The sequence below is a fragment of the Populus euphratica genome, unplaced genomic scaffold (genome assembly GCF_000495115.2).
Source record: "Populus euphratica unplaced genomic scaffold, PopEup_1.0 scaffold251.1, whole genome shotgun sequence".
In the NCBI taxonomy this organism is placed as follows: Eukaryota; Viridiplantae; Streptophyta; class Magnoliopsida; order Malpighiales; family Salicaceae; genus Populus; species Populus euphratica.
Window position 1 is genome coordinate 45,983 of NW_011499988.1, and position 18,069 is coordinate 64,051.

The following is an 18,069-nucleotide window of genomic DNA, read 5'->3' on the forward strand; positions in this document are numbered from 1 at the left end:
ACTATTAGATCTAACGGTTGGGATATTTTTGGTATTTTTCAATTTATTAAAAAAAAAAATTAATATCTTACTAGGGTACAGAAAAAATATAAAAAAAATGAATAATAGTAACCCAAACAGTAATTCCGAATTCACAATTGCAAATACAGAATGAATTTTTTTATTTTTTTTCTCCTCTTGCTGTCTTGAATTCATTTAACATTTAAAAAAAAATTTAGTGAATCCAATATTGGGTTACAACAAGATGTACCAAAAGTTGCTAAGTATTGGACGTATAGCTCTAAAACACTTGACATCTCTACAACCACCTTACCCCAACTAGTATAGGCCCAACCTCATTTGCGAGTACTATGCTGGTTCTGTGGGACACAACATTCATGCTTGTAGTGCTTTCAAGAAAAGGCTCATGCATTTGATTAAGAGTGTGTTTGGCATTGTGGTAGCTGTTGTGGTTGTGATTTGAAAAAAAATGTTTTATAAAAAGTACTTTTAGTTGAGGTTGGTTTGAAAAAATAGGTGTTTGGTTAAAACTGTGGTTAAAATTGAGGTTGAAGAAAAAGTAGTTTAATGTGTTTGGTTAACAAGTTTTTTGAAATTGAGGCTATAAAATAATTTTAAAAAATATATATTAATATTGATGGTTTTAAATTTAAATATTATAGAATTAATTACTCCTATTATATCATGAAATAAATAATACTTGATATAAAGTATTTTTTATTATTTCATTGAACTATTTACAATTTTATCATGTATAAATTTCATTTGATAAAAATTACAGTTTTCATGACTTGCAACTACAGTTTTCATGACTTGCAACAAATTCATAAATATAATGTGGTGGTTGACGCGCATCAACACATTCGGTAGTTTTTTATTGTTTCATTAAAAATATAAAAAAATATAAAAAATAATTAATTGAAAAAACACGATTCTAAATATCACAAAAACATATTCATAATTACCACTTAATTTCAAAACATAAATCAAAGAAACACACAATTCTAAATATCACAAAAACATATTCATAATTACCATTTAATTTCAAAACATAAATCAAAGTGTTAGGTCCACACATATAATAAATTTTATATATATATATATATAATAAAACTAATTAATTATTAATATCCTTTTATTTTAAAAATTATTTATTTATTCTCTATGTATTTTTTGGAAATAAATTAAAAATTAAAAAATATTTTTTTTTATAGATAATACATAAAGTAAATTAATTTTTTAAATAAATTTTATACGAGAAATATATCTCTTTTCTAAGTTATCATAATTTTTTCTAAAATAGTAATAAGATTATGCATTGTCATACTTATTTAATATAAAAATATCATAAGAAAACAATGACATCAACTAATTTGGAATCTCTGCATTCAAAAGCTTCTTTTTTTTTATTCTCATTCTCTACTTTTCACGTTTTTTAATCAGCAGCCATAATAAAAGCAAGACAAACTTACTTCTAACATTCCTGTGTTTGCAACGCATATTAATATGGGACCTATGCATCAAAAAGTGTGGCAATAATAAATCATTCAGAAGAAAATGAGAACATAAACATTAAGATTCATTCATATCTTAAAAAACTCACCTTAACCACCATCATCCTTGATTTGGATCCAAGAAAGAGATTAGCCAACCATGATTATATATAAGAACACTTCAATAAACATGAAATAACTTGAATCAAACTGAAATAATAAGTTTTACAAGCTAAAGAACCGAAATCTATAAAGAAGAACACAACACAATTTCAGTAAAAATTCAAACACAAATATGATTCTAACTTTGGACAACAATTTAGACCCTTCTAAAGGCCTTTTTTCTACATGTCTATTAGAGACCTATTTATAGGAAATTCTGTCAGCTTTCCAGATCATTAAAAAACAAATATAAGAAACAACAAAACACAATAATAAAACCAAGCATGTGTATGTACAGGTAGTTGTGATTGTGGCTCACATCTTCCCTTTGTTTTACGTCCAAGAACGGCTTAAACGCCCTCTATGGGTCGGGGATAGGCTTCCCATCCAGTTTTCTTAAAAACTGGCAAACAGGGTCTTTTTTAGTCAGATTCCCAAGACTAAGTCGATCATGTTCTTTATGAAATAGTGGCCATAAATCATGAATTGCACGATGCACATCTCCACTAGGATGCGTCTCAAGAGTCCATAGAAGATTATCTAAAGACTCCTTACTCAGGCCATCCTTAATGAATTGTATTTTATCTTCACGGTTTATAGATACCATTCCTAAAGAACGACATTGTGTATTACAAGTCCATCTAGCACATCGATGACAAACTTCTAGTCGTTTTGCTCGACGCTTCTTCGCAAAAGAGCTTTTACCTGTTCCAGGCATGTGTGAAATGAAGGAATTAGAGGACTCACCTGATAGTTAGACCTTTGCTTCAATCAACCAGTGAATATCTTCAGGAATTCCATGATTCATTAACAATCTCAATCTTGCACATCTAGCACGGTAAATTTTTGTAATCGCATTCAGAGGTAGAGCGGGAAAATACTTTTTCACTTTTTCAAGATTAGTGTCCATTTTCAAATGAGAATTGAAAGAGAGATTCAAAAAATTGCACAAATATATACACAGATATTAGTTATTATGGGAAACTAAAGAACCGACTTAAGTCACGGAGTACCGTTGTTTGCCATTTGACTAGGTGAGAGAAGCTAGCAAAAATCACTAAAAAAGAAACACAAAAATAATATGAAAGAAAAAAAAATCAATCTTTATATATAGGATCACCTAATTCAATAGAGTTATTTTCAACTGAAAAATTATCAAAGTAAACTTTCAAACGATGTCCATTTACCTTGAAAACATTGTCATTCTTTGGATGCTCGAGATCACAGGCCCCATATGGATACACATGTTTCATTATAAAAGGACCGTTCCATCTTGATCTTAGTTTTTCAGGAAATAAATGCAATCGAGAATTATAAAGCAAGACTTTTTGAACAATATTGAATGTTTTTCTTAGTATTTTCTTCTCATAAAACTCTTCGATTCTTGCTTTATGAATTCTTGAATTTTCATATGCATCATTTCTTATTTCCTCAAGCTCATTTATTTGTAATTTTTACAGTTGACTAGCATCATCCAGATTTCAATTGAAAGCTTTAATAGCCCAATAAGCTTTATGTTCAAGTTCCACAGGCAAGTGACAAGGTTTTCCATAGACTAGTCTATAAGGTGACATACCTAATGATGTTTTATAAGTAGTTCGATAAGCCCAAAGTACATCATTAAGTCTTAAAGACCAATCTTTCCTATTAGGGTTCACTATTTTCTCCAAAATATGCTTGATCTCCCTATTGGCAAGCTCTACTTGTCCACTTGTTTGAGAGTGATAAGGGGTGGCAACTTTATGTGTGATTCCATATTTTGTGATCATTGTTTCGACTTGGAATTGCCTCTATCCATTTTGAAACATAATCTACTGCGACTAATATGTACAAGAAACCAAATAATGGAGGAAATGGACCCATGAAATCTATACCCCAACAGTCAAAGATCTTAATGACAAGAATAGGATTTAAAGGCATTATGTGATGTTTTGAAATTGATCCCAACTTTTGACAATTTTTACAAGACTTGCAGAATGCATGTAAGTCTTTGAACATGGTGGGTCAATAAAATCCACTTTGTAAGATTTTTGCAGTTGTCTTTCTTGATGAGAAATGGCCCCCACATGCCTCAGAATGACAAAATTTAATGACACTACTTACCTCATTGTTAAGAATGCATCTTTAAAATATTTGATCAGAACAATATTTGAATAAATAAGGGTCATCCCAATAAAAGTTCTTCACTTCGTTCAAGAACTTTCTTTTATTTTGGGTACTCCAATGAGCTGACAATTGTCCTGAAACAAGAAAATTGACAATATTACAAACCAAGGCATTGTAGAGACAGAAAGTAAACATTCATCTGGAAAGTAGTCATCGATTGGTGTGATGTCAGTTTTCGAATCTGTTATCAATCTTGACAAGTGATCTGCGATAACATTTTCGCTGCCTTTCTTATCTTTGATAGTGATATCAAATTCTTGAAGTAATAAAATCCAACGCACCAATCTAGCCTTAGAATCTTTCTTAGAAAGAAGATATTTCAATGCTGCGTGATCACTAAAAATAACAACAGGTGAGCCAACAAGATAAGACCTGAATTTTTCACATTCAAATACTACTGCAAGTAACTCTTTTTCAGTGGTGGTATAATTTAGTTGAGCACTATTTAAATTTTTACTTGCATAGTAAATCACATAAGGTTTTTTATCTTTTCTTTGTCCCAAAATAGCACCTACGACATAATCACTAGCATCACACATTATTTCAAAAGGTAATGACCAATCATGAGGTTGAATGAAAGGAGCACAAGGAAGCAAATTTTTAAGTTTAACGAAGGCTTTTTCACAACGTTCAGTCCATTCAAAAATATTATCCTTTGTTAGAAGGTTACTTAAGGGTTTAGATATTACGCTAAAATCTTTGATGAACCTTCTATAAAAACCAGCATGTCCTAGGAATGATCTAACATCTTTAATAGATTTTGGTGTTGACAAGTTCGTAATTAACTCGATTTTAGATTTATCAACCTCAATTCCTTTTGATGAAACAATGTGACCAAGTACAATGCCATTTGTTACCATAAAGTGACATTTTTCCCAATTCAGTACAAGATTCTTCTCTTCACACCTGCTCAAAACCTTTTCTAAGTTAGTCAAACAATCATCAAATGAATCGCCAAAAATAGAAAAATCATCCATAAAAATCTTTAACACTTGTTCAACCATATCACTAAATAGACTAAGCATGCATCTTTGAAACGTGGCTGGTGCATTACATAATCCAAAAGGCATCCTTCGATATGCAAAAGTACCAAACGGACATGTGAAAATAGTCTTCTCTTGATCTTCCAATGTAATTTCAATTTGGTTATATCCTGAATAGCCATCTAGAAAACAATAAAATTCATAACCTGCAACTCTTTCTAGGATTTGATCCATGAAAGGTAAAGGAAAATGATCTTTTCTAGTCATTGAATTAAGTTTCCTATAGTCAATGCATATGCGCCAAACAGTAACAGTTCTAATGGGAATTAACTCATTGTTCTCATTTGTTATCACAGTGACTCCAGATTTCTTGGGTACAACTTGGGTAGGCCTTACCCATTTGGTGTCAGAAATAGGATAAATGATTTCATTATCTAGAAGCTTAATGACTTCATTTTTCACTACTTCTTTCATATTAGGATTAAGCCTTCATTGCATTTCCCTAGAGGGCTTAACATGTTCCTATAAATAAATTCTATGTGTACAAATCAAAGGACTAATTCCTTTTATGTCAGCTATGGTCCATCCTAATGCATTTTTATGCATTTTCAGAGTTTGCAATAACTTACCTTCTTGATGTGCATTAAGTTCGGAAGAGATTATTACCAGAAAAGTTTCATTTTCTCTCAAAAATGAGTATTTGAGATTAAATGACAACGACTTCAAATCAGGTTTGGGTGGTTGACCACTTGAAGGTATGGACTTAATTGATCATGGTGGCAATTCCTCAATTTGTGGTCTCTAATTACTTGTCTTTGATTCTTCCTGAAAATAAACCATTTGCAAATAATCAGATTCATCAATCTCAATTTCACTCGAAGTGGTTTGAAATTGATCATGAATTAATTTTTCAGTAAAGTCCACTTCTTGTAAATCATTATCATCTCCAGGTTGCTTGCAAATGTTGAAAATATTCATCTCTAATATCATGTTTCCAAATGATAGCTTCATCAGTCCATTCATACAATTAATCAATGTATTAGAAATTGCAAGAAACAGACGTTCTAAAATAATAGGAAATGAATTACATACTTCAATAGGTTATGTGTCCAAGACAATAAAATTCACAGGATAAATGAATTTATCGACTTGTACTAGCACATCTTCAATTATTCCTCTAGGCACTTTTACAGATCTATCGGCAAGTAAAAGAGTTATAGAAGTTGGTTTTAACTCACTTAGATTAAGACTCTGAAAAACTAAATATGGAAGTAAATTCACACTAGTTCTAAGATCAAGTAGGCTCTTTTAATTTTATGTTATCCAATAAAGCAAGAAATTGTAGGACAACCAGGGTCTTTATATTTCAAAGCATTATTGTTCTGAAGAATGACACTTACTTATTCGGCTAAAAAGGCTTTCTTTTTCACATTCAGTTTCCTCTTTACGGTGCATAGATCTTTCAAAAATTTAGCATAGGAAGGAACCTGTTTAATAGCATCCAGCAAAGGTATATTGATTCTTACCTGTTTGAAAGTTTCAAAGATTTCAGAGTTGTGATTGGTTTTCCTTTGTTTGGTCATGGCATGAGGAAATGGAAGTGCTGACGGGGAATCAGTCGTTTCTTTGCAATTTTCAGATTCAACCATTTCCTTGCCCTCAGAGATTGACTCATCATCTTTCTCACAAGGTTTAAGAGTGGGTTTTTCAATAACCTTACCACTGCGAAGAGTAGTGACTAATTTGACTTAATCCATGTGTTGGCTTCCAGAACTACTTGCATTTGCATTGTATTGCCCATTGAGATTTTGTTGTGGTTGAGATGAAAACTTTCCTTTCTCTTGAAAACTAAGAGCAGATGTTAATTTTGTAAGAGTATCTTTAAAATCTGTCATATTTTGAGCAAGTTGAGTATTGATTGTCTCTTGTTTTTCAATGAATGCATGCAATGCTTCCTCAAGATTTCTTCTAGAAGATGGAGCATAAGGAGGTGCATATCCATGAGAATTTTGGAAATTATGACGTGCTTAAAACGGTGGTTGTGAAGTTTGTACATTGTTATTATCACTCTTCCAACTGAAATTTGGATGATTTCTCCAACCAGGATTGTATGTTTGCGAGTATGGGTTGTGGTTAGCCCTTTAGAAATTATTTAAAGCATGGGCTTGTTCATGGAGACATTCCTTAAAAAAAAGCAAGGTTGGATAAGAATTGGTTGAGTGTTCATTTGTTTCACATATTTGACATACAATGTTTTCAACAAATTTTAATTGACCACTCTTTTTCAATTCTAGTGCCTCGACTTTTCTAGCTAAAGATGCAAACTTGGCTTGAAGGTTATGATCTTCCCTAAGGTTGTACATACCTCCACTAGATGTATGAGGTTGAGCTTTACTCGATGCTTCATAAGTACCCGCAGTGTCCTAATTTTGAGCATTTTCAGCTAACAAGTCTAAGTACTCCATTGCTTCATCAGGGTCTTTATCTTCAATAGTTTCATTGCATGTCAATTCAACCATTTGCCTATCTCTAGGTGTTAACCCTTCATAAAAATGTGAAACCAGTCTCCATGTTTCAAAACCATGATGAGGGCAAGTATTTAGTAAGTCTCGATACCTATCCCAACATTGGTAAAATGTTTCTCCTGGTTTTTTAGTGAAAGTGGTGATTTGTCTTTTGAAAGAGTTTGTTATGTGAGATGGGAAAAACTTCTTTAAAAATTGTTGTTGCATTTCATCATAAGCACAAATGGATCCTGGTCTCAAATTTTGTAGCCATGTTTTAGCTTTATCTTTTAATGAAAAAGGAAAAAGCTTTAATCTGATGGTGTTCATGCTACAATTTAAATTATTATATGTATTGCAGACCTCCTCAAATTCCCTTAAATGCAAGTATGGATTTTCCAATTCTAAGCTATGAAAAGAAGGTAAAAGTTGAATAATGTCTGGCTTAAAATTAAAATGAGATGCATTAGGAGGAAAAACTATGCATGATGATGCACTTGTTCTTATAGGATTCATGTGGTCTCTAAGTGTTCTAGCACGGTTATTCTTATTATTCTCATTATGAAGTGATTGATTATCTTTCTTGGCTATATTTACTGAAAATGATGAGGATACCCTAGAAAGTCTACCACTTGATGTATGTGACCACACTCGCATGCACGTGTAGGAATAGAATAAAAGGAAGAAGAAAACAAAAGAAGAAGAAACAAAGTTATATACAAGAAAAGTGAAAAGTGAAAATAAAATAACTACTATAATTTATACAAGAACTGACCTCCCCGGCAACGGCGCCAAAAACTTGACACGACTAAAAGATTAATGTCCTCTCCCAAGTGCAGGAGTGTCGAAGTAATAAATAACCCGGCAAGACCGGGGTCGAACCACAAGGAGGTTAATTGTACAAATTATAAATAACAACAACAACAACAATAGTAGTAGTAGTAGTAATAATAATAATAATAATAATAATAATAAAGAAAAAGAAGAAGAAGAAGATGATGATGATGAGAACTTTGAGATGGAATATTAATGTAAGGATTAAACAATGATAATAACAAATGTCAAGGTTAGAGGTTTCACTAATGGTATGTCAAATAAGTATAGTATAAACTCTTATTACTCAATTAGAAACCACACATAAAGGAGGTTCCAATCTGATTATAGATTGTTAACATGATTACATTAGTCATCTTATTATATATATATATATATATTTTGAAGATATGATTTATTCTGTCTTTAAGTAGTCACTTCCCTTTTGACGCGAATACAAATATTTATGATGAATACACCTGGTTACTCATAAAGTGACAAACTTAAAGTGCTTTGCATACTCATATTTCAAGCTGCTGTTTGACGTAAAGATAAACATTTGTGATGAATACCCCTAGTTATTGAGCAACTCAAAACATTGGAGTAGATAGAACTTTGTACACATTTATTTATTTATTTGTGTAATAATTATTACTCTATTTACTAAAACCTTGTTTAGGACTAGATTAAAAGGGATAATCACAAGTAAAGCATCATACTCATCGTTTATGCATAATCACATAACTCACACAACTTTTACAAGGAAAGATGTACTTCAGTAATCTTAAAAAAAAAAGTATGTTATATTTTGCTTTATAAGATATTATCTATCCCAAATTAAAGCATGCAATGTTCAACCCAATAATGAATCCAAAAATGTAATGGTGATCCTAAACAAGTCTCATTGACATACGAATACAAGTTTTTTTTTTTAACAAGCATGGTTATCTCAAGCATTCAACATAATGAAATATCTAAAATTAAGTTTTACATTATCCTTAATGTAAAAAAAGAAAGAGAAGGAAAGTATAAAGATTAGAAAATTGTTACTCCCCTTTTGTTTTCAAGGATGAATGTTTGATTGAATTAGGCATGAGCTGACTTCTTGCTTGATTTTTTTTTTAATCTGCATATCACAACTAAAAGAAAATATTGATTTTTTTTTTTTGAAAATAGAAAACCTCACACCCCCCAACTTAAAATAATGCATTGTCCTTAATGCATGAACAAGAAAATATAAAAGATGGAAGAAAGAAAAAAAATAAAAATGACAAAAAAATGAAATAAATAAAATAAATAAAAAATAAAAATAAAAACTCATTACTTCTGATACTACAATGATATTGGATCTTCAAGATCCAATGTCTCAACTTTAGCCACAATGTTTTCAAGATAAGGTTTCAATCGATAACCATTTACTTTGAAAATATTTCCATTCTTAGGATTTTCTACCTCAAATACACCATGCTCAGATATGGATTTAATCACAAATGGACCAATCCATTTTGTCCTTAACTTCCCAAGAAAGAGATGTAATCGTGAATTATACAAAAGAACCTTTTGACCAACATGAAAGGATTTTCTAAGAATATGTTTATCATGCAAAGTTTTCATCTTATGTTTTGAAATTTTTGCATTTTCAAATGCATCATTTCTCAACTCCTCAAATTCATCCAATTGAAGCTTTCTATTTTTTCCAACCTTGTTTTCATTGTCATTGAATTATCGGATGACCCAATATGTACGGTGCTCAATCTCAACATGGAGATGACAAGGCTTTCCATAAACTAGCCTATAAGGAGACATTCCTAAAGAGGTCTTATAAGCAGTGCAATATATCCACAAAGCATCAACTAGTCGTAGGGACCAATCTTTATGGTTTGGATTGACTGTTTTCTCTAAAATTTTCTTGATCTCCCTGTTTGCCAACTCAGCTTGGCCATTAGTCTGTGGGTGATAGGGGGTACTGACCTTGTGAATTACACCATATTTTCTCATTAAAATCCCAACGGGCTTGTTACAAAAATGTTTTCCCCCATCACTAATCATAGCCCGGGGCATGCCAAAACGAGAGAAAATATTTTCTTTCAAGAATTTGATCACAACTTGATGGTCATTGGTTCGAGATGCAATGACCTCCACCCATTTAGGCACATAATCAACAGCTACAAGGATGAATTGGTAACCAAATGAACTTGGAAAAGGTCTCATGAAATCAATCCCCCAACAATCAAATATTTCCAAAACAAGGATGGGGTTAAGGGGCATCATGATACGCCTAGTGAGGCTACCTAGTCGTTGGCATCGATCACATGCAACACAGAAGGCATGAACATCTTTAAACATGGGAAATGGTTTTCTTGGAAGAGAAATGGCCACCACAGGCTAATGCATGATAAAAATTAATGACACTTGGAATTTCATGATCAGGGATGCACCGTCTAATAATTTGTTCAGGACAGAATTTAAATAGGTAGGGGTCATCCCAAAAAAAGGTGCGCATATTGCGCAAGAATTTTTTTTTGTCAAGTTTAGACCAATGAGAAGGAATCTGACTTGTGCCTAAGTAATTTGCTATGTCAGCATACCATGGAGAACCAATGTAGGAGACAGTACCTACACAAAATAAATTTTCATCAGCAAAGAGTTCATTTATTGGAGATTCATCAATTATGGTCTCATAGCTTGAAAGACGAGACAAATGATCAGCCACTACATTCTCTACTCCCTTTTTGTCTCGAATTTCAAGGTTAAACTCTTGGAGTAGGAGGATCCATCGAATCAAACGTGGTTTGGCATCTTGTTTTGTGAGCAAATATTTCAATGCTGCATGATCAGTGAAAACAATAACAAGAGATCCAACCAAATAAGAACTAAACTTGTCTAATGCAAAGACCACAACTAAGAGTTCTTTTTTAGTTGTAGTGTAATTCAATTGAGCATCATTTAAAGTCTTTCTAGCATAATAAATGACATGAGGCTTCTTATCTTTTCTTTGCCCTAAAACAGCCCCAACCGCAAAATCACTAGCATCACACATCAGTTCAAATGGTAAGGACCAATCAGGAGCTTGCATGATTGGTGCAGTGGTCAACAACCCTTTAAGCTTTTCAAAAGCTTTTTGACATTTTGATGTCCAATCAAATTGGACATCTTGTGACAACAAGTTACAAAATGGTTTGGCAATGGTACTAAAAGAATGAATGAATCTTCGGTAAAACCCTTTTTATGATCGGCTTGTTTTAACTCGTAAGTGCATCAGTGTGCGATGTAGCAATTAACTCGGTAAGATCGAGGTCATATCCACAGAAAGCTAGATCTAGAAAATAAGCTAGGTAACAAAAAAAAAAACTCAAGAGAAATTAAATTAATAATAACTTGGTTGAAAATAATTGATGGATTTGTTTTCAAAGATGTAAACGTTTAAATAGATTTTAAATGATAAGAAAAAGTAAGTCTTGGTCCAAATCAATTTTAATGGTGATGTATTGGTGATTCCTTCAAGATATATAAGATATCTCAACCTAATCTCAACGATTCTTCAACATATATAAGATAACTCAACCTAATCTCAACGATGGTGATATTAGATCGGAAGATATTACAATGAAGTTTAAAAGCATGAAGATTGATTATTGCTTAAAAATGTACAAGTATTTTCATATTAAGTAAGACATTGAATCAAGCAATCTCTATACCAAAACTAAAGTTTGTGCATAAAAATTCAAGATTATAACATTACCTAAATGGTTTCTAAAATTTCTTGGCAATAATAAATCATTCATGAAGAAAATGAGAAGATAAACATTAAGATTCATTCATATATTAAAGAACTCACCTTAACCACCATCATCCTTGATTTGGATCCAAGAAAGAGATTACCAACCATGATTATATATAAGAACACTTCAATAAATATGAAAGAACATGAATCCAACTGAAATAATAAGTTTTACAAACTAAAGAACAGAAATCTATAAAGAAGAACACAATACAATTTCAGAAAAAATTCGGACACAAATCTGACTCTAACTTTGGACAGCAATTCGACCCTCTTAGAAGCTTTTTTTGGAGAAGTCTATTAGAGACATATTTATAGGAAATTCTGTCACCTTTCCAGATCATTAAAGAACAGCTCATTTGGACACCTGAGTCAAAAGTTATGGGCAAAACACCGAAAGGTGTTCTGAAAAATCAAATCAAGACAGCTTTACAACTACTTTGGTGCACGTTTTTCTTCCTCATTTATGAGGTGTCTCCTTCTTCTTTTTGACCCAAAATAATGTTAAAATATCCCCTCCAGCTTTCCATCCATGTGCTTGCCTTCTTGGATCAATGGATTACCCAAAATAAATCAATTGTTATTTGTTGTGTGGACATGTAAGATCATGGATTGTGTTTGGGTTGATTTGAAGGTTGATTTGGGGTTGATTTAGGGCTGATTTGGGGCTGAATTTGGGCTGAATTTGAGCATCAAATAAGTATACAAATGTACTTATTATTTGGGCTAAGATTGACATTGAAACCTTGAGTGTTTAATGGTTGAAGTTTGCACACAACATAAGGCAAGTTTGGGCTTGAAATAAATCATATGATATTCTTTTCTAGAATTGGAATAGAATTGATTTTTGGGACAAATTTGGAGCACTTATTTGAACCAAGATTTGCTTCAATCTTCAACTAAATGTCTCTTCAATTCTTTGTTCTGAATTCCGACGTTGAATTTTGTGAATTAATTCATTTAAGCTCCAAAAACCTATCGAAACATTAAAACAAACTTCATTACTAAAAAACACATCAATTATTATAAAAACAACCAAATAAAAACAATAAATACATATGTAAAATAAGAGACTTAATGACACTTTTGATGCACAATCACACCCCCCAACTTAGATTTTGCTAGTCCTCAAGCAAAACAAAACATAAAACCTTTGAAATAAAAAGAATAATAACAATCATAATTAGGCTCGATTCATCACACTTGAAGGACCTATCATGCAAACATTGGTATCTTTAACTTAGTGTACACAATAGCAAATAAAGAAAAATAAGCATACTCACATTCTCTAAATCAAACATCCATACAAAATTTCCAAATTCAGTCATATTTATCGTGCAACCAACATAATTGATTCATACGAAAACTCAACTTGTAATCTTCCCTTCTCACCAACACAAACAAGGTAGCAAACTAGAGAAATATCTATGGAGTACCGTTGTCTGCCATTTGACTAGGTGAGAGAAGCTAGCAAAAATCACTAAAAAAGAAACACAAAAATAATATGAAAGAAAAAAAAATCAATCTTTATATATAGGATCACCTAATTCAATAGAGTTATTTTCAACTGAAAAATTATCAAAGTAAACTTTCAAACGATGTCCATTTACCTTGAAAACATTGTCATTCTTTGGATGCTCGATATCACAAGCCCCATATGGATACACATGTTTCACTATAAAAGGACCGTTCCATCTTGATCTTAGTTTTTCAGGAAATAAATGCAATCGAGAATTATAAAGCAAGACTTTTTGAACAATATTGAATGTTTTTCTTAGTATTTTCTTCTCATAAAACTCTTCGATTCTTGCTTTATGAATTCTTGAATTTTCATATGCATCATTTCTTATTTCCTCAAGCTCATTTATTTGTAATTTTTACAGTTGACTAGCATCATCCAGATTTCAATTGAAAGCTTTAATAGCCCAATAAGCTTTATGTTCAAGTTCCACAGGCAAGTGACAAGGTTTTCCATAGACTAGTCTATAAGGTGACATACCTAATGATGTTTTATAAGCAGTTCGATAAGCCCAAACTACATCATTAAGTCTTAAAGACCAATCTTTCCTATTAGGGTTCACTATTTTCTCCAAAATATGCTTGATCTCCCTATTGGCAAGCTCTACTTGTCCACTTGTTTGAGAGTGATAAGGGGTGGCAACTTTATGTGTGATTCCATATTTTGTGATCATTGTTTCGACTTGGAATTGCCTCTATCCATTTTGAAACATAATCTACTGCGACTAATATGTACAAGAAACCAAATAATGGAGGAAATGGACCCATGAAATCTATACCCCAACAGTCAAAGATCTTAATGACAAGAATAGGATTTAAAGGCATTATGTGATGTTTTGAAATTGATCCCAACTTTTGACAATTTTCACAAGACTTGCAGAATGCATGTAAGTCTTTGAAAATGGTGGGTCAATAAAATCCACTTTGTAAGATTTTTGCAGTTGTTTTTCTTGATGAGAAATGGCCCCCACATGCCTCAGAATGACAAAATTTAATGACACTACTTACCTCATTGTCAAGAATGCATCTTTAAAATATTTGATCAGAACAATATTTGAATAAATAAGGGTCATCCCAATAAAAGTTCTTCACTTCGTTCAAGAACTTCCTTTTATTTTGGGTACTCCAATGAGCTGACAATTGTCCTGAAACAAGAAAATTGACAATATTACAAACCAAGGCATTGTAGAGACAGAAAGTAAATATTCATCTGGAAAGTAGTCATCGATTGGTGTGATGTCAGTTTTCGAATCTGTTATCAATCTTGACAAGTGATCTGCGATAACATTTTCACTGCCTTTCTTATCTTTGATAGTGATATCAAATTCTTGAAGTAATAAAATCCAACGCACCAATCTAGCCTTAGAATCTTTCTTAGAAAGAAGATATTTCAATCCTGCGTGATCACTAAAAACAACAACAGGTGAGCCAACAAGATAAGACCTGAATTTTTCACATTCAAATACTACTGCAAGTAAGTCTTTTTCAGTGGTGGTATAATTTAGTTGAGCACTATTTAAAGTTTTACTTGCATAGTAAATCACATAAGGTTTTTTATCTTTTCTTTGTCCCAAAATAGCACCTACGACATAATCACTAGCATCACACATTATTTCAAAAGGTAATGACCAATCAGGAGGTTGAATGAAAGGAGCACAAGGAAGCAAATTTTTAAGTTTAACAAAGGCTTTTTCACAACGTTCAGTCCATTCAAAAATATTATCCTTTGTTAGAAGGTTACTTAAGGGTTTAGATATTACGCTAAAATCTTTGATGAACCTTCTATAAAAACCAGCATGTCCTAGGAATGATCTAACATCTTTAATAGATTTTGGTGTTGACAAGTTCACAATTAACTCGATTTTAGATTTATCAACCTCAATTCCTTTTGATGAAACAATGTGACCAAGTACAATGCCATTTGTTACCATAAAGTGACATTTTTCCCAATTCAGTACAAGATTCTTCTCTTCACACCTACTTAAAACCTTTTCTAAGTTAGTCAAACAATCATCAAATGAATCGCCAAAAATAGAAAAATCATCCATAAAAATCTTTAAAAAATGTTCAACCATATCACTAAATATACTAAGCATGCATCTTTGAAACGTGGCTGGTGCATTACATAATCCAAAAGGCATCCTTCGATATGCAAAAGTACCAAACGGACATGTGAAAGTAGTCTTCTCTTGATCTTCCAATGTAATTTCAATTTGGTTATATCCTGAATAGCCATCTAGAAAACAATAAAATTCATAACCTGCAACTCTTTCTAGGATTTGATCCATGAAAGGTAAAGGAAAATGATCTTTTCTAGTCATTGAATTAAGTTTCCTATAGTCAATGCATATGCGCCAAACAGTAACAGTTCTAATGGGAATTAACTCATTGTTCTCATTTGTTATCACAGTGACTCCAGATTTCTTGGGTACAACTTGGGTAGGACTTACCCATTTGGTGTCAGAAATAGGATAAATGATTTCATTATCTAGAAGCTTAATGACTTCATTTTTCACTACTTCTTTCATATTAGGATTAAGCCTTCATTGCATTTCCCTAGAGGGCTTAACATGTTCCTATAAATAAATTCTATGTGTACAAATCAAAGGACTAATTCCTTTTATGTCAGCTATGGTCCATCCTAATGCATTTTTGTGCATTTTCAGAGTTTGCAATAACTTACCTTCTTGATGTGCATTAAGTTCGGAAGAGATTATTATCAGAAAAGTTTCATTTTCTCTCAAAAATGAGTATTTGAGATTAAATGACAACGGCTTCAAATCAGGTTTGGGTGGTTGACCACTTGAAGGTATGGACTTAATTGATCATGGTGGCAATTCCTCAATTTGTGGTCTCTAATTACTTGCCTTTGATTCTTCCTGAAAATAAACCATTTGCAAATTATCAGATTCATCAATCTCAATTTCACTCGAAGTGGTTTGAAATTGATCATGAATTAATTTTTTAGTAAAGTCCACTTCTTGTAAATCATTATCATCTCCAGGTTGCTTGCAAATATTGAAAATATTCATCTCTAATATCATGTTTCCAAATGATAGCTTCATCAGTCCATTCATACAATTAATCAATGTATTAGAAATTGCAAGAAACAGACGTCCTAAAATAATAGGAAATGAATTACATACTTCAATAGGTTATGTGTCTAAGACAATAAAATCCACAGGATAAATGAATTTATCGACTTGTACTAGCACATCTTCAATTATTCCTCTAGGCACTTTTACAAATCTATCAGCAAGTAAAAGAGTTATAGAAGTTGGTTTTAACTCACTTAGATTAAGACTCTGAAAAACTAAATATGGAAGTAAATTCACACTAGTTCTAAGATCAAGTAGGCTCTTTTAATTTTATGTTATCCAATAAAGCAAGAAATTGTAGGACAATCAGGGTCTTTATATTTCAAAGCATTATTGTTCTGAAGAATGACACTTACTTATTCGGCTAAAAAGGCTTTCTTTTTCACATTCAGTTTCCTCTTTACAGTGCATAGATCTTTAAAAAATTTAGCATAGGAAGGAACCTGTTTAATAGCATCCAGCAAAGGTATATTGATTCTTACCTGTTTGAAAGTTTCAAAGATTTTAGAGTTGTGATTGGTTTTCCTTTGTTTGGTCATGGCATGAGGAAATGGAAGTGCTGACGGGGAATCAGTCGTTTCTTTGCAATTTTCAGATTCAACCATTTCCTTGCCCTCAGAGATTGACTCATCATATTTCTCACAAGGTTTAAGAGTGGGTTTTTCAATAACCTTACCTCTGCGAAGAGTAGTGACTAATTTGACTTGATCCATGTGTTGGCTTCCAGAACTACTTGCATTTGCATTGTATTGCCCATTGGGATTTTGTTGTGGTTGAGATGAAAACTTTCCTTTCTCTTGAAAACTAAGAGCAGATGTTAATTTTGCAAGAGTATCTTTAAAATCTGTCATATTTTGAGCAAGTTGAGTATTGATTGTCTCTTGTTTTTCAATGAATGCATGCAATGCTTCCTCAAGATTTCTTCTAGAAGATAGAGCATAAGGAGGTGAATATCCATGAGAATTTTGGAAATTATGGCATGCTTAAAACGGTGGTTGTGAAGTTTGTACATTGTTATTATCACTCTTCCAACTGAAATTTGGATGATTTCTCCAACTAGGATTGTATGTTTGCGAGTATGGGTTGTGGTTAGCCCTTTAGAAATTGTTTAAAGCATGGGCTTGTTCATGGAGACATTTCTTAAAAAAAGGCAAGGTTGGATAAGAATTGGTTGAGTGTTCATTTGTTTCACATATTTGACATACAATGTTTTCAACAGATTTTAATTGACCACTCTTTTCCAATTCTAGTGCCTCGACTTTTCTAGCTAAAGATGCAAACTTGGCTTGAAGGTTATGATCTTCCCTAAGGTGGTACATGCCTCCACTAGATGTATGAGGTTGAGCTTTACGCGATGCTTCATAAGTACCCGCAGTGTCCTAATTTGGAGCATTTTCAGCTAACAAGTGAAAAGTGAAAATAAAATAACTACTATAATTTATACAAGAACTGACCTCCCCGGCAACGGCGCCAAAAAGTTGACACGACTAAAAGATTAATGTCCTCTCCCAAGTGCAGGAGTGTCGAAGTAATAAATAACCCGGCAAGACC

The 18,069-nt window shown here is 32.4% G+C and overlaps 1 long non-coding RNA gene across 1 annotated transcript in view; it reads right to left on the reverse strand.

The window, feature by feature from the left end:
- The window catches only part of LOC105140212 (uncharacterized), a 22,387-nt gene extending 13,600 nt beyond the window's left edge, over positions 1 to 8,787 (reverse strand). Inside the window, exon 1 of the long non-coding RNA XR_845149.1 lies at positions 8,777 to 8,787. This is a non-coding gene — a long non-coding RNA (uncharacterized LOC105140212). The remainder of the gene's footprint in view (positions 1 to 8,776) is intronic.
- Positions 8,788 to 18,069: the final 9,282 nt, after the last annotated feature.